Raw genomic sequence first — 21,896 nt, 5'->3', positions numbered from 1 at the left:
AGGCTTATACGGCCAAATGAATAGCAAACCTGAGAACTGGGAGGATTTTAGAATTCAGTAAGGGATGACCAAGGAATTGATAAAGAGAAATAAAATAGATTATATAAGTAAACTAGCAATTTTCTATAGGTAGGTATAAAAGAAGAGATTAGTGAAAGTAAACGTGAATCCTTCAGAGGCAGGAGAAATTTTCAGGTGGAATAATGAAATGACAGAGACATTAAATGAATATTTTGTATCTTTATTCACAGTAGAAGACACAAGAATATTCCTGTAATGACAGGGAACCAAGGATCTCGTGAGAATGAGGAACTTAAAAAAACAGCATTAGGAAAGAAATAATACTGGAGAAATTATGGGACTAAAAGCCAACAAATCTCCTGCACTTGATGGCCTACATCGTGCAGTTTTAAAAGGGGTAGCTGCCAAGATAGTGGATGCATTGATTTTCATCTTGCAGAATTTCCCAGATCTTAGATTTGTTCCCACTTGATTGGAAGGTCACAAATGTAACTGCTATTCAGGGAAGGGAAAAGAAAGGAACAGGGAACTATAGGCCAGTAAACCCAACATTAGTGGTAGCCAAATGCTAGAATCTATTATTAACAGTACACTTGGAAAAGTACAATATGCCAACTTGGTTTTATGGAAGGGAAGTCATGCCAGATAGATCTATCAGAATCTTTTTGCCTCAGTAACTAGCAAGTTAGAGAAGCAGGAACCAGTGGCTGTAGTGTATCTGGATTTTCAAAAAGCATTTGATAGGGTGCCATATGCAAAATTAAAGCTCATGGGATTGGGAGTAATATATTAGCATGGATTGAGTATTGGTTAATTGACAGCCAACAAAGTCGGAATAAATAGGTCATTTTCAGGATCATAGGCTGTAATTTGCGAACTACTGAAGGGATCAGTGCTTAAGTCTCAGCTATTTACTTACAATCTATATCAATGTCTTAAAGGGTTGTGAATCTTTGGAATTCTCTACCCAGAGAGTTGTGGATGCTCAGTCATTGCATATATTGAAGACAGAGGTCGATAGGTGTTTGGGTACTAAGGCAATCACAGGATTTAGTGATTGTGCACAATGGTGGAGTTGATGTAGAAGGTCAGCCTTCATCCTGTAGGATGGCAGAGCAGGCTGGAAGGGATGAATGGCCCCAATTTCTTATGTTCTTATAGCTACTCTTCCTCTTGTCACCCCACATCACCCTCATTCCTCAGTCTCTCCCGACTGAATGTTTTTTTCATTTCAGTTGCCTCAGAACTGGAGCCTTCCCATTCAGTGGAGGAAGAAGAAAGGAAGAAAGAAATGAAAATGAAGAAACTCCGTCATTTGATCCAACACTCAGAGCCACCAGCTCAGACACTGATACTACATGCAGTTTAGAGATGAGAACAAAGGAGGGATCTACATCTGGTGAGACACTGGGCACAAATACACAGGAGCCAGAATGGGGGAAAGGATAGCGCAGGTGCCAGCACACCAGAAGGCAAAGTCTCACACTAGTTCCGTTTAGAGGACTCAGATAAGGGCTTTAATCGTCCTGGCTACAGAAGATGGCTGAAGGGGGCAAGCATCCAAATTCTTAGTATACTGGAAATCCACCCAGAAAGCCTGCACTCAATATCAAGGAGAACAGACGAGCTCAGCGCCAAACTGGGCATTAGGTTTTGCGCAGACCTTGGGGACCATCCTTTCCAACATGGAAAAGGTGGACACCTCCATCAGTTCCTGTGGAACTACCATGAATCCTGTTGTTTCAGCTTCCATTTCAGTGCAAATACTTTGCATCAAAGATTTGAGAGCTGTAGAGGAAGCTCAGGCTGCTGCCAGCATGATTCTGGATACCACGGTTCAAAGGAGCTTCTAAGGCCGTACAGCAGAGTCCACCTAGGAGTACTGAGGATGGCAGTGTCTCTGTGGAGCATGAACCTCACAATGAAAGCATTCACCAGTGACCTTGGTGTTGTCTGTCAGGCAGCCAGCTCAGACTGCTGCCACCCATGCCGAGATGATGCAATCTGAAGCTAGGCCTTTTAGATCTCCAAAGCCACCTGGAGTCTTCTCAGTTAGAGGTCAGCAGTTTTCCACCGGCCATGTTGTAACAACTGGCGGGGCGGTGGGGGTGGCGCATACCCCATCAGAGAGACACTGGTAGATAGAGGAAGTGCTAAGAAATGCTCAAGATTGACTAGTTTATTTAATTTATAAATTTGGATTAGAATGTGCATTTTTATTGTTTTTATTTTTATATTGTCAGAAAGAAAATGTTACAATGGCCAGTGATAGGGGAAAGGCAAGGAAAGTAGGACTGTTGGCAACTGAGAAAGTGTGGTGGAGGTTAGTGGTATCACTCAGAAATTATTTGTTCACATAGAGCCTGAATAGAAAAGGGAGTACCTGTGTTCTAGCTTCCCTTCCTGCTCTTCTTCCTCTTCCACTTCTTCCTCCTCCTCTTCCTCCTTTTTCTACTCTTCAGCTTCTTGCCTGATAGGTGATGGCAAGGCCTGTTCCCTTATGATGGTCGGGTTGTGCAGCATGCAGCAACTAGTACAAATCTTGATACCTCCTCAATTGATTATTACAGGACTCCTCCAGAGCAGCCCAGGCAGCAAGGACCCCAATGATGTGCTGTATAATGTTCCTTGTGATTGCATGGCTTTCACTGTATGCCAGCTGTGCATGTGTGTGATGATTCCAGAGCAAAGTCATGAGCCACGTAATGCGTGAACAGCCCTTATAGCCCAATGTCCAACCTTTGACTTGCCACGGTGGGTCAAATTCAGGTGGCACAGAAGACTGCCACAGAATAAAGGAATCATGGTTGCTGCCAGGTTAATGGGTATTCACCTGCATGATGTTCTGCCTGTGCTGCACAGCAATTGCATACTGGGGGAGTGGAATCCTTTTCAGTTCAGTAAAATGGCAGGATTCACATGAGGGCAGACAGGGCAGTGTGTGCAGAGTCAACAGCACCTTGACCTATGGGGAAGCCTACAATGCAAGAAAACTCTCATGCTTACTCTGCTGCCTTGTCTCTGGCGAAAGGAAATGAAATTAGGTTATCTCTCATGTATCAAGAGCCTTAGTGACCTCCCTAATGAGGAGTAAACTGCAAACTGCGAGACGTTGCTTCTACCTCCCGGAGCAGCATGAAAGGTGCCAGATACATAAAAATCCAACGAAACAGTCAACCTTGACAGCCATAGGTAATGCACTCCTTGCTCGGCTTTGAGATTGCTGTTGTGGTTGCAGCAGTTGGCAATTTTGTGAAACAAAGCCTCCTTAAACATTGGTCTTTGCTGAAGCACAGGCAAGAGAATTGTTTCCAAAAGACCCTAGATGGATATGACCTCCTGCAGAACGTTCTTCCCATCCTTCACATCCCCCAGCCCTTCTCCTGTCTCTTCTAGCAGCTTGTCTTGTTCTATGTAGTCTACCTTCATTCTCTTAGTCATGCTTAATTCCCTGAGGGAGGCCTACCAGATCACAACATGGAAGTAACTTGTTTCAGCATAAGCTTTTAAATTAGCAAAGAATTAGTTCAGCACCAGCCAGACTAATCCCCATAGACCATTGAGACTTCAGCCAAGTACAGGAATGCTCTAAAAGCATATACAATTGTACCAGCAGCCAGGAGAAATCATCCAGTAACTAAACTGTAAGTGGTTCATGATCCCTTTAAGTAGCGCTGGTGGGGTGTGCTTCATATTTAATGCTGTATTTAGCTGAGTAAGATTAAGATAGGGTTATGGCTGAAGGGTGGCACTCAAAAATAGCAATGCTAACATCCGATCATCATTGCACACTAATTGACACCATGATTTGCTGTTGTCTTTAGGTGCCTGTGCACAATTCCCCTTTTCAAAATGATGCCCAGCGCAATTCCCATCAGATGTGTGGATGCCTATCATGGAAGTCATTTTTGCATGCACGTGACCTCATCATACCTAACACATGCACTCTATGGAACCCAATGTAACCTCCGACCTGTCCAGTCCCTCAAAATGGCTTCCTACAGCAGAAGTGGAATTTGTCTTCTGGTGTCATTTCTGTGTATGCACATTGATCCATAAACAAAAACTAATAAAAAACACTCCCAATAGCAACTAGTTACACATTGTCAGAAACTAATACATAAATACCAAAACTTACCACATGAAGTAGAAGAAACCAGAACTTGAGAAATAGTGGCGAAGGGTTTGAGGAAATTGCACTGAGCTTTGTTAAAATATGAATGGGGTTCAGAATTTCTAAAAATAGATAAATATCCTCCTTAAAATACAGTAAATTTTTTTCTATCTGGCATGCACGGGGAATGGGTGATGCCAGTTAATCAAAAATGCTGGTTAATGGAACGTTCCATTTACCAATGGAATACAGAGCAATACTTGAAGCATGAACTAATATGCAAGTACTCAGGAGGTAAAGAGCAGTATTCTTTTTACTTCTAATCTGCAACAGTACATTAAAACATAAATTAAAGTATATAATAATACAGCATACGGGTATACTGGTTCCAGTTAATTTTGTAATTGCTCCTGGCTGATAAAGTGACAATTGGTATTAGGGGAACATCAGAAATTCTGGTTAGTAGAGAATTCCGGTTGGCAGAGTGCCGGATAACACAAGGTTTACTGTATTGGGAATCTGTATGTTATACTGAAGCACTGTGTTCATACGCTATCCTTTAAGATTTTGCCGCATAGAAACAAATGTGTGTACAAAATACAAAAATACCAGGACTCTAAAAGTCAACAATAGTCCAATGGAAGATCCTTTATCACCTATTATGGAAGAACAATTACATTTATTTTTAGAAGGTGTGGTAAATAAGAGCAGACATAAATAGGTCAGTGGAAATAATATCAAGTAAAGAACTGGAACTTATGTTTTCAGTAATTGCTCAAATCCCTTAAAAGATAGAGTGGAATATGAGCTTGTTTCTTACAAAGGGATGGTATCAAGAATAGGTGGGTACCTATAAGATTATTTCTGATAATGAATCTGAAAAAAAAAAGAAAAACATCTGGAGATATTTACAATCAAACCAACAATTCAAACAAATAGGAATAGGCACAAAATCAAATACTGTAGATGGGCTGTCAGAAGGAATTATTGACAAATTCCATCAGCACAAAGAACTAGACCACCACCAAATCTGTCATTAATAGATTATACCTTACATTCATGCTGTACTGTAGCATGGAAGGTATATCCAAACAGTACCTAATGGAGAGGCATTACACTGCACACAATAACAGAAGAGGAAAGCTATTTCTATTGAAAGGCAGGCAATGACTTGAACTTGTAAAAATTGGAGGTGTCAGAAAATGCAAAGCAAAAGGACCAAACACAACAGACCATGAACCTCCAGTGGCTGCAAACCTGTGAACATGAACTGAGGTGTTGCAGCCCTTCACTTGACTGCAATCATCATCTTGCCAGATAATGAAAATCAATGGTATAAACAATAGTAACTGAACCTTAGCATGTGAGATTACTACTCAAAAACATTGTACCAAATAGGAGAATCTCAATATCCTAAAGGAGACTGTTAAAGCAATTAATATGCAAATATCTCATGCAAATGCTCAGTAATAGCAACAATCCATACACAAAGATCACGCAGATAGCAGGAAGGTAGGAATTCACAGCATAAATTACAGATAAAAAAACTCAATGAAACAAGTATCTAAACCTGAAATGCCTACATATTCCATGAGAGGAAATAAAGAAAAATCTTTAATATAAAACAACTAGAAAAGAACAGCTATTCCTGGTTAGACAAGGCTATTGTATCTTTCTCTGATTTTGATAATCCTCTACTGGCTCATGTCTGATCCCCTGCTACATCCCCCTCATTCACTGCTGACTTCTTATGTTGTGCTGAGTCCTCTCACATATTTGTTACACCCCTCCAGTTTTAAAATGATCTCTTCACTATTTTCGCCTCTTTAAAAAGGCCACATTCAGGCTTTACCAAGTTTTGAGTAATGAAATGGTTACCAATACCAGAAACCAATACATAAATACCAGAAACCAATACATAAATACCAGAACTTACCACATGAAGTAGGAGAAACATGAAAATGACAAACAGTGATGAATGCCCTGCTTAAAATATTGGGAATCTGTATGTTATACTGAAGCACCGTGTTCATACGCTGTTCTTATATGATTTTTCCCCACAGCTCAAGCGTTTGGACAACCTACAGAAATACCAGGGCTCTTAAGGCGTTTACCAAGTTTTGGGCAATCAAAGAAGGGCACGCAGAACCTAGACAGAACTGTTTGATTTATAATGTTAAAGAAATCTGCTCAAGTATTCGAAATTTTAATTTTCCTTCTGCTCCAGCTGTTAATTTGTGGACTTGCTTTTAAATTATTTGGCACCTTACTGTTGCCCCTCAGGAGCCCACATTGGCTGACAAATGCTGCCTGTTTGCTTCTGTGTGTGTATGCCTCTCTCTCTCTGTGGCACTTTACAGCACTGGCGTCACATCATGCAGGAAACAGCATTCTTTGTGATTGCACGAAACTATGCTTCAGCAGCTCTCAATCACCCTGGTGCTTATGTGATTTTTAGTTCAATGACACTCCTTGACTAGTGTAGACACAAACTAGGTCAGCAGGGAACAGCGTGGTCTGGTGCAAGGAATAAAGGTAGCTACAGGAATCAAGATTAATTTTTAATGTTACTGGCGATGAGCTCAAAATTATCAGCCCAGATATTTTATCCTGTCTGTCATTACACGACAAAATAAGCTTGACAACACATTGTAACTTGTCTTTTTACTTGGGTATAATTATAGTCATTTTCCCTTTTTATTTTGTTCTTACTGTTACCTTTCTCTCGTTGTTTTAATTTCCTTTGACCATAATGGTATATCTTAACAACCTCACTCCTGAGATGGATGAATCCACTTTATATGCTCAATACCTCCTCCTATACAAAGAAGCATCGCATGGTTTTAAATGAGCACTATGAGCCTCAAGAAAGATGATAGCTTAAGACCAGGTGGATAGGCAGATTGATTGCAGGTACTAAAGCTCATTGGCACTTGATGACTCTAGATATATACATACACACCCAAAGTACTGAACTCCAGTAATATATAAAATACAACCTGTATAAATTCTTATTGATGTTTAGCACAAAATATTTATCAGAGGAGCTTCAATTTTTTTTAACAGTAATCTATCCGACATGTTTTTATTGCATTCCCACCCCCATCCCCTCCCCACCATTTTCTATATACATTTATTTATCTTATTCTAAACTATTTTAATGGTATACCAGTTTGAGCATTTAGAGATTTTCCTTCAAGAATCAATGATTTTTAATCTGGAGCAGGACTAGCACCTGGGGAGGGTGGTTGTGGGGGTGGGTGAGTAGTGGGGGAATGGGGTTAGGGGAGGGGGCATACTGTGGGGTGGCATTGGGGGAAGGCAGATGGCCCACCCAGCAGATGAAAATGGAGTGAGACCTGGCCAATTTTAACTGCATAGCTTCATTTCTGTGCAGTGCCGCAGACTCCCAAACTGAACCTGATTGGAATGAAGAGGTGACCAGTTGGCAGGAGCAGGATTTTGCCCCAGGGGAGGTGATTGGCGTAGTGGTATTGTCACTGACTAGTAATCCAGAGACCCAGGGTAATGGTCCGAGTCCTGCCACGGCAGATGGTGGAATTTGAATTCAATAAAAATCTGGAATTAAAAGTCTATGAAACCATTGTTGATTGTTGTAAAAACCCATCTGATTAACTAATGTCCTTTAGGGAAGGAAATCTGTCATCCTTACCTGATCTGGTCTACACGTGATTCCAGACCCACAGCAAGGTGGTTGACTCTTAAATGACCTCTGAACTGGCCTAGCAAGCCACTCAGTTGTAACAAATTGCTACAAGTTCACAACAAAAGAATGAAACCAGACAGACCACCCAGCATCGACCTAGGCACCGGAAATGACAACGGTAAAATCAGCCCTGTCAACCCTGCAAAGTCCTCCTTAATAACATCTGGGGCTAGTGATAAAATTGGGAGAGCTGTCTCACAGACTAGTCAAGCAACAGCTTGATATAGTCATACTCACGGAATCATACCTTACAGATAATGTGCCAGACACCACCATCACCATCCCTGGGTATATCCTGTTCCACCGGCAGGACAGGCTCAGCAGATGTGGCAGCACAGTGGTGTACAGTCGTGAGGGAGTTGCCCTGGGGCTCCTCAACATCGACTCCGGACTCCATGAAGTCTCATGGAATCAGGTCAAACATGGGCAAAGAAACCTCCTGCCGATTACCATGTACTGCCCTCCCTCAGCTGATGAATCAGTGCTCCTCCATGTTGAACACCACTTGGGAGGAAACACTGAGGGTGGCAAGGGCACAGATTGTATTCTGGGTGGGGGACTTCAATGTCCACCATCAAGAGTGGTTCGGTAGCGCCACTACTGACCGAGCTGGCTGAACCCTAAAGGGCATAGCTGCTAGACTGAGTCAGCGGCAGGTGGTGAGGGAACCAGCAAGAGGGAAAAACATACTTGACCTCACCCTCACCAACCTGCCTGCCGCAGATGCATCTGTCCATGACAGTATTGGTAGGAGTGACCACCGCACAGTCATGGTGGAGACGAAGTTCCATCTTCACATTGAGAATAAACTCCAATGTGTTGTGTGGAACCACCACCGTGCTAAATGGGATAGATTTCAAACAGATGTTGCAACTCAAGACTGGGCATCCATGAGGTGCTGTGGGCCATCAGCAGCAGCAGAATTGTACTTGGACACTATCTGTAACCTCATGGCCTGGCATATCCCCCACTCTACCATTACCATCAAGCCAGGAGATCAACCCTGGTTCAATGAAGAGTGCAGGAGGGCATGCCAGGAGCAGCACCAGGCTTACCCTAAAAATGAGGTGTCAACCTGGTGAAGCTATAACACAGGACTACTTGCGTGCCAAACAGCATAAGCGGCAATTTGATAGACAGAGCTAAGCGATCCCACAACCAACGGATCAGATGCAGTCCTCCCACATCCAGTCGTGAATGGTGGTGGGCAATTAAACAACACACTGGAGGAGGAGGCTCCACAAATATTCCCATTCTCGATGATAGGGGAGCCTAGCACATCAGTGCACAAGATAAGGCTGAAGTATTCACACCAATCTTTAGTCAGAAGTACTGAGTGGATGATCCATCTCGGCCTCGTCCAGAGGTCACCAGCATCACAGATGCCAGTCCTCAGCCAATTCGATTCACTCCACGTGATATCAAGAAATGGCTGAAGGCACTGGATACTGCAAAGGCTATGGGCCCTGACAATATTCTGGCAACAGTACTGAAGACTTGTGCTCTAGAACTTGCTGCAGCCCTAGCCAAGCTGTTCCAGTACAGCTACAACACTGGCATCTACCCGGCAATGTGGAAAATTTACCGAAGTTTGTCCTGTACACAAAAAAGCAGGACAAATCCAACCAGGTCAATTACTGCCCCATCAGTCTACTCTCCATCATCAGTAAAGTAATGGAAGGGGTCATCAACAGTGCTATCAGTGGCACTTGCTTAGCAATAATCTGCTCACTGACGCTCAGTTTGGATTCCAGCAGGGCCACTCAGCTCCTGACCTTATTACAGCTTTGGTTCAAACATGGACAAAAGAGTTGAACTCCCAAGGTGAGGTGAGAGTGTCTGCCCTTGACATCAAGGCCGCATTTGACAGAGAATAGCATCATGGAGCCCTAGCAAAACTGAAGTCAATGGGAATCAAGGGGGAAACTCTCCGCTGGCTGGAGTCATACCTAGCACAAAGGAACATGGTTGTGGTTGTTGGAGGTCAATGATCTCAGTTCCAGGACATCACTGCAGGAGTTCCTCAGGGCAGTGTCCTCAGCGCAACCATCTTCAGCTGCTTCATCAATGACCTTCTTCCCATCATAAGGTCAGAAATGGGGATGTTCGCTGATGAGTTCACAATGTTCAGTACCATTCATGACTCCTCAGATACTGAAGCAGTCTATGTCCAAATGCAGCAAGAGCTGGATAATATTCAGGTGTGGGCTGACAAGTGACAAGTAACATTTATGCCACACAAGTGTCGGGCAATGACCATCTCCAACAAGTGAGAATCCAGCCATCGCCCCTTGATGTTCAACGGCACTGCCATCACTGAATCCCCCACTATCAACATCCTGGGGGTTACCATTGACCAGAAACTCAACTGGATTAGCCATATAAATACTGTGGCTTCAAGAGCAGGTCAGAGGCTAGGAATAGTGCATGAGTAACCCACCTCCTGACTCCTCAAAGCCTGTTCATCATCTACAAGGCATAAGTCAGGAGTGTGATGGAATACTCCCCACTTGCCTGGATGAGTGCAGCTTCCACAACACTCAAGAAGCTTGACACCGTCCAGGACAAAGCAACCCGCTTGATTGGCATCACATCCACAAACATTCACTCCCTCCACCACCGACGAACAGTGGCAGCAGTGTGTACCATCTACAAGTTGCACTGCAGGAATTCACCAAGGCTCCTTCAGCAGCACCTTCCAAACCCACGACCACTACCATCTAGAAGGATAAGGGCAGCAGATAGATGGGAAAACCACCACCTAGAAGCTCCCCTCCAAGTCATTCACCATCCTGACTTGGAAATATATCGCCGTTCCTTCACTGTCGCTGGGTCAAAATCCTGGAACTCTCTCCCTAACAGCACTGTGGGTGTACCCACACCACATGGACTGCAACGGTTCAAGAAGGCAGCTCACCCACCACCTTCTCAAGGTCAATTAGGTATGGGCAATAACTGCTGGCCTAGCCAGGGAAGCTCAAATCACATGAACGAATAAAAAAACAAGTTGGAGGCTTTTCCAGGGCACTGAAGCCCAGTCTACATTAAGTGGTGAGAGGAGGGGGTGGGGTCGGAGATGGCTAGGTTGGGTAAGGTGGATCATCTACTGGGGGAGGATAGATGCAAGGTTCCCTTTTGGGACTTGGACAAGGACTTCTGCACACAAGGTCCCACTCCTCCTTGCCACAATTTTCACTGACGGCTCCAGCGCTGAATGTTTGTGCCATGATTGGCAGTTAAATTCCTGGTGAGGTCTGAGTGGTATCATTAACTTTGATGTTGAAATATTAATGAGACCCTCTTACCTGACTGCGGCAGGAAGCCCAATGCTGCTGAAAGATGGGCCATTAGAATGGTGCCAAGTGGGAACGGTGCAGCTAATCAGTACTCTTGTCTAATTTTAGCCTCTTGCAGACCCTGTTCCCAGCTGGCAAGATGGGGTGATATCGCCTCCAATGTGTCAGTCAAATGTGTCATCAAAATTGGAGCAAGATAATATGCAGAAAGCCTGTAGGTCAGCAATGAGCTATTGAATGTAAGCATGTTCTCAACCACAATAAATCTGGTAGTTTATCCTTTGTCATTCTATTCTGGATTATCAGAACCTCTCACTACAACAATAAGAAAAGTATAATTCCCTAATTTTTTCAACAATACTTGACTCCCTTGATGCATATCTTATAGCCATGTGTGTGCCGATAATGTAAGTTTCTGTGTTACCTTGCTTTCTGTATATAACTGGTGTTTGTTGTTTTGATAAAGGCAATTATGAAGCCAGTGTGTTGAACTCATCCAGATTCTGGTATGCTATGCACCCCCTTAGGTCTAACACATGCCTTATATATGGTTCAGTACATTCCATAAATATCACATTACACTGAGAGGTGTGTGGTATGTTTAATTCCCATTAACCTTCTGGAGAAAGCTAGATGGAACATGATTTTGTGGTGGGGAGCATGAGAGGGAAAAAAATCAGTAAATACCCAAATGGAAATGTGTCAATGTAATCCTGGAGCAAGAGAGGGAAAATCAATTTCTCAAGAGTTGGCTTTAGTGTGGAATTTTAGGTAATGATACATTGGGTGTGGTCCTGTAATGTAAACCTGTGTACCTGTCTTACTGCTTGTGGCTCGATTGTTTGGTCGTTCCTAACTAGAGCAGCAAAATAATATATAGAGGATCAACAGGTACATCATTTACTTCTTGATATTATTTCTTGATTTCCACCTCTCCTTGTAGTTATTTTTAAATCCCCTCACCTTTGTTACCTGGCAGAGGGAGCAGTCAGGAAATCTGTTCTTAGTCGATAGCCTATGCTGTTGTGCTTGATCATTTACCTATTTTCTCTCTGGTGAAGCTGCTCACTTCTGCCTTGTGCCCTGTCCCCACTTAATGAGTTAGAATATTCCTGTGCATGAAGCTCTGCCCCTAGTTCTGTGTGTAGCAAATTATTCACCAACTCCATTCAGTTCTATGCTTTAAGTAGATTGCTGTGACTGTTTTATTATTTATTACCCCTCCCTAATTCTATAATCACCTCCCAACTCCACAGCCCGCTGGGATATCTGCTTTCCACTAATTCTGGCCTTTGTTACATTCCCAGTTATGGTGGCTGCACCATTGGTGGCTTTGCCTTCAGTTGCCTAGGCCACAAGCACTGTAATTCCCTCCCTAACTTCTCTGTCTCTCTACCTTGCTTTCTTCCTTTCAAGCACTCTTTAAAACCATTTCTTTGACCAAGCTTTTGGTCATCTGACCTAATATCTCTTTATGTGGCTTAGTGTCAAATTTTGTTTCTTAATGGTCCTGCCTTGGGACAATTCAGTGAAAATTGCTATATAAATATGTTATTATTTACTTCAGATAATTTCTTTTTTCCTTCCAAAATTGTCTTGCTTGATTAAGCCAAAGATTCCCAAATATCAATATTTGTTTTTGACTCAAAGGAATGCATGTTTACTCACCATTGATTTCGCTTTTAAATGTCATATGCTATTAAAGTTCAGTTTCAGTGTTCAACTTTGCATGTGGCTGGACCTTGTGATCCTAGTACTTATCATCTTACCACCAAATTCTTCAGGTGAGATAATAGAGCAGACTGCCTTATGGTATCGGTCCTACACTAAGGAACATGAAATTCAAAACTATTGTAATTGTTAAACACACGGTCTGGAAAGCCAATCCATGACCTTATGAAATGGCTTCATTTACTTGTACTTGCTTTGGGCACAATCGATTAAACAGATTCTCAGAAAAAATATCACATTGGCAAACTTTGGAAAGTTAAAACTTTGCTGCTCTCAATGAGCTATCTTTTAGGTTCTCTGACAATTCACAGCTGCAGTGCCTTTGTTGACAAACCTACAGTATCTTTCTTTCATTTATCAATACTTATAAATCGCTTTGTCAAAATGTGTTCACATTTTTTTGATTCCTTATACCATGAAATAGTGGTACCATGAGCTCATGATTACTGCAGTTTCAGCCTGTATATTATTCACTGACTCATTTTTGGAAGGACTTTAGAAATGTCATATCCAAGACAACCCTTTCTTGAGTGGAGCCTTTCATACTTGTGTGCTTAAAATTATTTGACAGTCAAATCAGCCACTGGTTCATTAACTTAATCGTTTTCAAAGTGAACTATGGATGATTTTATAGCTACATGCAAATATTAGCTAACAATTTTCCTCCAATTCCCTGTAATGTTGTTGTTTTTCTCCCTTGCCTTAAAAATATCGCTCCTCAGCACCAAGGATGAGAAGATCGCTGATTTCTGGGTTCTGATAGCAATGCTGTCTTTGTCCGTGTGGCATTACCTTAAGAAAGTGTCATGGTGTGGCCTTGGGTGACTCAGTTATTCATTTTCTTCCACCCCTCCTTTCCTTTGTTTAGCTTATATCCTGCTGCCTTGTGGCCAAAATTTTGAAGATGACATGTTGGGATTCACAGGAGCGAGGTAACCAACTTTCCATAATACATGTTTATGGTTTGGTAAAATTTATAATCCTAATTTCTTTTTAAAAATGGTCATATTGATTTTGAATGGAATTCTGAGGTTAGAGTCACAATAAATTAAGTTATCCGGAGTTAGTTGAGGCGGGCACTACGTTCAAAAAGAGAATATGAATAAAGTATTATAGCTCTTCAGATTAATTTCTTAAAACGTTGCACACTTTCGGCAAAGCCTGATTAGTTAAAATTCAGATGTGCCTCTTCTTTTATGAATTGTGTAGTGTTGGTGTATAGGCTTAATGCTTTCTCTCTCTCAATGAATATTCCATAGTTCACCAGGGAGAATATTAGCAGTTGGAAGTAATTGTAAAGATAGGTTGACTTCAAAACAAGGAGAAACTTTTCTTTCCAATGTTGGCTTGTGCTTGTTTTTCCCCACAGCAATTTGGGTCAATTCCTCCTGGCAATTGGGAATTGAGTTTGTAAATGGTTTCTTGCATCTAAGGAGCTTTTAAAGGTATTAACTGTAGAGGCAGAAGGGGTAATTGTTTAGCTCTTCAAATACAGGCAGTGGCATGAAGGGCTGAATGGCCACTTTCTAAGAAATAAGAATTAGGAACAGGAGTAGACCATTCAGCTCCTCGAGCCTGCTCCGCCATTCAATAAGATCATGGCTGATCTTCTTGTGTTTCAATTTCCACATTGCCATCTAGTCCCAAAAATCTTTGATTCCCTTGCCTAACAAGAATCTATCTACCTCTGCCTTAAAAATATTCAATGACCCCGCTTCCACCTCTCTGAGATAGAGAGTTCCAAAGTCGCGCAACCCTCTGAGGGAAAAAAAATTCTCCTCATCTCTGTCCTAAAAGGGCAACCCCTAATTTTAAAACATTGTCCCCTAGTTCTGGTCTAATCCACAAGAGGAAACATCCTTTCGACATCCACCTTGTCAAGGCCATTCAGGATCTTGTATAATTCAATCAAATCACCCCTCACTCTTCTAAACTACAGTGGAAACAAGCCCAGTCTGTCCAACCTTTCCTCATAAAACAACCCACTCATTCCAGGTATCAGTTAATCTGTGCTCTAAGATTCTATTAAGCAGAAGCCCTTGCTGTCGCCTCATTCACTTTCTGAGGATGTATCCCATCTGGTCCAAGCGCTCGACAGACAAATGTTCTTCGACACTGCTCACTCACCAGCAGTGTTACATCTGAACATCAAATTCATACTTGCACTTAGTAAAGCCAACATCCAAATTAATCTGAATAGTGCTACACAGGGGAGGGAATGTAATCTATAGAGACCTATTACAATGACAATGTGAGTTACCAGCAATCATTCATATGCGTAAAAACCTCATAATTCACAAACAGTGCAGAAGGAAGTGAATTACAATGCTCTTTGACACAAATGAAAGCCTAGAACTGATGGTCACTATTAAGGGCATTCATTTATTCAAACAGAATGAATAATCCCTTGAATATTAGTCTTGTCTTCAAATTGATGTTCCAATGCTGCCAGCTGACAAGTGATATTTCACACAAATGTGTCAGATTTTTATTTTTCACTTGTGTGAATTACCATTTCACTGACCAGTAATATATAACATCCGCACATTCCTGACAACCTACATCACAATGGTAGAGGAATTCAGTATGACTAGTTGCATTCTCAGTGTGATGGTCGATGTATAATATGAATACTAAAACTGTAGGAGGTTTATTATTTCAATGTATTAAGATAAGGGGAATAGCCAAACTTTAATCTATAGACATACCAAAACAACTGCAGTACACAACCACTATAGAAACGTCTTCAGTATGGGTGGGTTAGGGGCTAAATCAGGTGCAAAATGCCATAGTAATGGAGATATTTTGGGCTCATTTAGATCTTAAGTTGGGGTCATTCTGTTCAACCCCAAAAGATAGAAATCAGCAGTTACAGCAAAACCAAATAGGCAGGAAGAAGATTAGGATTAAGAGTGAAGAAAGGAGGCTGAGCAAAGAAAAGAGAAGAGGGGGAAGGACCAGGACAATGAGAAAGAGTGAAAAATGTACTTGATGCAGTGAAAAAGTGGTCTGAAACAGGGATCTTGCTTCTTCCAGGCCACCATATGTTTCCTGAGCTCAGTACGTTTAGAGAACTACCAGTCAGTAAATAGACCAGCTGCTTCCCAATCTCGGTATCAGCTACCGCCCTGACATTGAGGAACTAGTCTTCACCATAAGCTGTTAGTAAGCAAATGAAGACTTTAATTGTCTGTATTGTCCCTGGCTTGATAATAACATGGTTTACAATGGCTTTATGCACCGCACCCCCCTCCCCTGACCCTTCACTTTACCTTACCTTCTCTCCCTGTTAGTTTTTATGTTGCAAGTTGATGGACAGACCTGGAAGAGCAGCTCCAGTTAAATGCTTTCACAAGAAGCCTTCCCAAACCATAGGACAAGGTTGCAGATAATGATTGAATAAAAGCCCCAATGAGGACAGTCCTCTTCCTCTATTGGTGAACACTGCAAGGCTGCCCCTACAGCACAGCACAAGTCTTTGCCTCAGCCTGTGAGCAGTTTCACTAGTAGTGCATGAAATCTATGGACAATGGTGCTGACTAGAATTCTATTGGTAGCCTTGTGTAGTCTTTGAGTAGAAATTCACTTTTGGCACTAGTTAAAGTACTGAATATTAGGTGGAGGCTATAACAGGCGGATGATGTAATATCATCAGTTTGGGCTATCGCCCAAGTTGGATTTCTACTCTCCTATCTCTAAGTAATCCCAATAGTATCTCAAAGGCATTGTATTTCTGGGAGGAACAGATACAAATAATTGTATGAATCCAGGTAGCAGCTATTTGAATCAAATGAGGGAATATTTAGCACTCATTATTTGCATTGTATTGTTCCCAGCTTTACATTACAGTAACCTTCTCTTGCAACCACTCTTCCATCCTCCCTAAATCTGTGCAGGGCTAAAATGAAACCTGAGATAATGGTGTTACAGAATAGTTAAGGTAAGAATAATGCATTGATTTACATTCTGAGTTAACTACACATGGTTGAACTATTAGAAAAATTGCATTTTAATTTCATTCAGTGGTACTGTAACAGCTTGAATGCTTGCTGCTCATACTTGAGGGTTTTTTAATATTAATGTTGATTTGAGGTCGTTTACACAAAATATGTTAATCATAAAACAACTTCATTTTTATGACAATATATCATAAATTACATCAATGCCAGACAACCTGTGACAATATGTGACTGCAAAGTACTACACCATTATTTCAAACATAATATGGTGCTCTCATTTTTTACAGTAAAGACCTTTGGACAGTTTTATTATATATTAACTGTTGTAATTTTCCCCCTCACAAACTTAGAACAAAGAAATATGAAATAGAAGATAAAATCAGTTATGTAACAATTTTTAATTTAAATGCTGCATTGGGTTCACTCTTAAAAGCCCTTAAGGTGGAATTGACATATCTGCATTGCTCACAGTCGCCACCTTGTGAAGAGAATTGGAATAGCATTTTGTTACAAGCTGCTGAAATGGCAACAGATCAAGGGAAGACAACAGGAGGATAGGAAGATATTATTGTTTGAATATACCTATAGTAACTTCCACAAATATCTCCAACAGTGATCAAAGATATTGACAGTTTTTCTTTTCTAATGATTAGCCCTATCCTAAGCTGATGAGGCTGTTAAAAAAAGTGTACAGGATATTTGGCTTTCAAAATAGACACATAGGGGAGAATTTTAATGAGCAAGGGGTTTGGGGGCTTATGAGAAGTTTAATCCCATAAAAATGATGTTGGGTTGGAATTCCAACATCATGCCACCCACTTCTGGATTTCACCCAGGCAGGATTTTAGGCAAGCTGGATCCTTCTTGGAGTTGTGGAGTAATTGTCATATGCAAATAGATAATTAACTGCTGTTTTAACTAAGGATTTTGGTTTTAATAGGCAGCAGACTTATTTCCCAAGCTGTCAGCAACTTGCCAGGGTCAACCAGTCGGGAGTGCTTCTTCATTGAGACAGACAGGCTGGGAAGCCTTTGGTCAGTGATATTGAAGAGCTCCAGCTGTGGCCAGATGAGATGCTGCTGCTTATAGCACTCCTTTTCAGAGAGCTCTTTCACTGTTTGACAAGTGATTTCCAACTTCTTAGAAGTCACTTGGCCTATCTTGCAATTCATTCATCTTCAGCTGGACTTTTCTGCTGCCAGCCTTCCCCACATGGGAGCAGCTTAATGCAGCTCCATCTTATACCTGTGATGAGGAACAAGAAGAGCAGCAACACCAACAATACCGGCATCAGCAAAAGAAACATTAGCCAGAGCACGGGCTGCCCTCTCCTCAGCCACATGCCACTCCACAAATAGGATTGACACAGACATTCAGCTCCAAGGGGCAAGACCACCCAAAACAGTGTGTCCAAGCAGAGCATCTGATCTCTTGACAGGGCTGAGCCCCAGTGCCTCAGGAAACTCTGGTTTTCATGATAGGCCACTGCTCACAACTGCAGACTCCTGGAACAAGACCTCCTTCACAGTGGACCAGCTGTGCATGCATTGCCTTCTGCCATCAAGGTGCCTGTCAGTGGAGGGCCAACTCCTGCCCCCCCTCCTCCCTCCGCTCCCGGGTCTCCCTCTCTTCCTGAGGTTCTGCATTCTCTTCTCCTGCAAGGAGAGAAACCAGAGAGGTGTGACTGTTAGAAATAGCTTGTGTGAGAGGTGGGAGACTGTGAGGCATGGATACAAAAGAGCAATAGGATGATGGTGAGTATGACTGTTGGCTGCTCAGATGGGAATGTGAGGTGCCTGAACACAGAGAGAGGAATCAGTACAGCTGCAAGGTGTGTTGTTTGGAGGTGTGCTGTGCAGGAGAAAGCAGAATGTGGGGCTTGGCACCTCAACTTACCTTTCCTACCTGCCTAAGGCACTGGATTCTCTTGAGGCACTGTCTCCAGGTTTGAGTGAGCACACTCCTGTGGCTTATTTCTGCGGCCACTTCATTCACTTGCCTGCTGGGTTTAAGAGGCTGGCTTCTCCCTCTCATCCTTGGGAAAGATTACCTTCACTTCAGTCCCCCACATCCCACAGCCAGCAGGGCCTCAGGGCAAGAGTGAGAGATCCTTGGGGGAAGGGGAGGGTAGGGGAGCCCTCCCAGGTCTCCTCTTCATTCCTGTGGTTGCTGCAGTTTCAGGAGTCCATGTCCAGTCGAGCCATTTTGACCCCGTGCCAGTGTCCCTTTAATTACAAATCCTTCCTTTGACAGAAGCTGCACATCATCCCATCCGTGCTCTCTGATTGGTCAGGAAGCCCAGAAGCAGGATGCTAACACTGTGCTCAGTTAAAGAGCCATGGCAACACCTGATGTAGATCCCAATGGGCTCCCAGCCTGCTACAGGTCCTGCTGCTTTTCAAGGAACTATCAGTTTAAAGATCCACCAACAGAGTACAAAAGAAAGTAAGTCATGTTAAGCCTTTATAAATCACTGGCTAAGCCTCAGCTGGAGTTCTGTATCCAATTCTGTGCAGTGCACTTTGGGAAGGATGTCAAAGGTAGGGGGAATTTACTAGAATGGCACCAGGCAGGGATGCAGGATTTCAGTCAAATGGAAAGATTAAAGAAGCTGGCATTGTCCTCCTTAGAATAGCAAAGGTTAAAGGGAGATTTAATAGAGGTGTTCAAAACAAATGAGGGACTTTGACAGAGTAAATGAGGAGAAACGTTTTCCTCTGGCAGGCAGATCGATAACCAGGAGGCACAGATTTCAAGTAATATGAAAAAATCCAGAGGAGGGTTGAGAAAAATCTTTTTGGGAAGCGAGTTGTTATAACATGGAATTCACTGCCTGCAATACTAGTGAAAGCAGAATCAATAATAACTTTCAAAAGGGAATTGCAAAACTATTTGAAAAATACTTCACAGGGCTATGCTGAAAGAGAAGGGATTGGGGCTAATGGAATAGCTCATTCAAAGAGCTAGCACAAACACAATAGACTTCTTCTGCTGTGATGTGTGATTCTATGATTTCATTTTTTGCACCCAATTTTCATGTGTTTGATTTCCCTAATGACTCACCAGCCTCAGGTGCAGGCTCTGAGCAGTAAATCAATTGCAGGTCCTGACAAGGTATTCCAGAAATCTGTTAGCAGAGAGTGCATGTCTGTATGACTATGGGTGGAATCATCCCAGATTTGCACTAATTGTGGTAATGGGAGGGGAAAAAGACACTTTTACCTGCCAGCTGCAATGGCGGCTTTTCGTGCTGTATCATCCCTTCCTTGCACATCATGCCTCATTAATAATGCATTCCCAGAAAGCACGCCAGGCCACTGGCAAGGAGGCCTCTGATTTGCCCGCCCCGCTGTCAGCTCAGGCCTCCAGTAAACTGGGCATCATATTTAAAGGCCATCCCTGCACACAGCTAGCACTCTTCAAGGCATAGGAAGCTGGTGGGAACTTGTGGCTGCCAAAAGAAGGAAACTTGCTGCCCCCAGATTTAGCGACGCCTCCCTTGAGTGCCTACTGGACACATTGGAGGCCTGCCGCAGGTTCTCCAGCCCTGTTCTGGGCAAAGACCAGCAAGCAAGGTCACCAATCCAGCATGGCAGTGGTGGTCAGTGCCAACACCCTGCAAAAGAGGACAGCCATCAAGTTCAGGAAGAGGATGAATGCTGTCATTCGGTTCTGCCAAGGTAAATCACTCTTCTCATCACTCTGAGCTCATGCACTCACAAACCCATCACACATTCACAGGGATATCACAACTCAAGGGACAACACCACTAACTCTCACACACACCCTCACATCTCCATCAGGCTCATATCCTCTGGAGCTCATGTCCTCATCCTGTCCATGGCTCCATTCACCACATAAACATTCCACGCAGTGCCATGTGTCCTACTGACACTCTCTCCATCTGTTTTCATGCAGGAGAAGCTGGCTGAAAACAGCAGGGAGAGGTCCCAGACTGGGGCTGGAGTGGCCCACATTAGGCCCCTCACTCACTTTGAGGAGTGTGCCATCGCGCTGACTGGTGAGGAAGTGGACTGTGTCTGCGGCGACAGTGAAGTCGGCGGCGAACACCCACGTGAGGATCCTGAACCAGATCATCCCTCTCTCAACGCAACTATGAGTACTGTCTCCTGTTTTTGACACTGCTGTCATGCACTGATTATCTCCACTTGGGTTCACAGGGAGCTCAGCTAAGCAACCAACACCCTCAGCCAGCTAGTCCCTCAGCTCCATCCAGGTCCTCACCTCCAGCCAAGAGGACACCTCCTCCATTGAGAGCTGGAAATAAGCAGCCTGGAAGACCCGTCACAGCGCTTACCCACACCCTCCACCAGCGCAGAGATACACACCTCAGTGGCACCTAGGTCTAGAGCAGGCGCGGGTTCACAATCTGGTGGTTACCGCATGGACATATGTCTGCAGCAGGAGGAGGCAGGTTCAGGCGAGCTTCCCGACACTTGGAGAACTGCTGGGGAAGAGGCAACTGTGAGGTCCAAGTCAGATGACGAGCCTCTGGATTCGGCCTTCCAAGTCATCGTGGAGAGTCAGCAGAAGGCGGGGGAGCATCACGCAGAGTTGTTGGAAGCTCTCAACAGTGTGGCACACGAGGCGGAGGAGTATGTCTGCCTGCTCTCTGATGCAGTGGTGCCCACATGTGCACGCATTAAGGTCTCCATGGGGAGGATGATGGATGCCATAGAGACCCTGGTCCAGCAGAACGTGGAGATGTGCACAGACTGCGCTCCATCGGGGTAGTCATGAGTGAGTTCCTACATTAGCAATGTGAAAGGGAAACGGGGCACCTCAATGTCCCTCCAGGTTCTCCTTCTGCTCATGGAGTCAGGCTGGGGCCCTCGGACACCCAAAGGGAGGAGGAGTGGCAGCTGGACACCCCAAGGTCATCCACTCAAAAATCTTAGAGGCTGCTCTCCCTCTTCGAGCCCCCTTTGCCTGTGACCCTCTCAATCTCGTCCTCTGTCACCGCAGAGGGAGCAGCTGGTCCACAGGAGGACAGCCAGAGCAAGCCGGGGTTCCCAAAGCCTTGGCTG

The sequence above is a fragment of the Cetorhinus maximus genome, chromosome 8 (assembly GCF_964194155.1).
Source record: "Cetorhinus maximus chromosome 8, sCetMax3.hap1.1, whole genome shotgun sequence".
NCBI classification, from domain to species: Eukaryota; Metazoa; Chordata; class Chondrichthyes; order Lamniformes; family Cetorhinidae; genus Cetorhinus; species Cetorhinus maximus.
The sequence above is the reverse complement of the archived record's forward strand: the minus strand, read 5'-3'. Positions refer to the sequence as shown.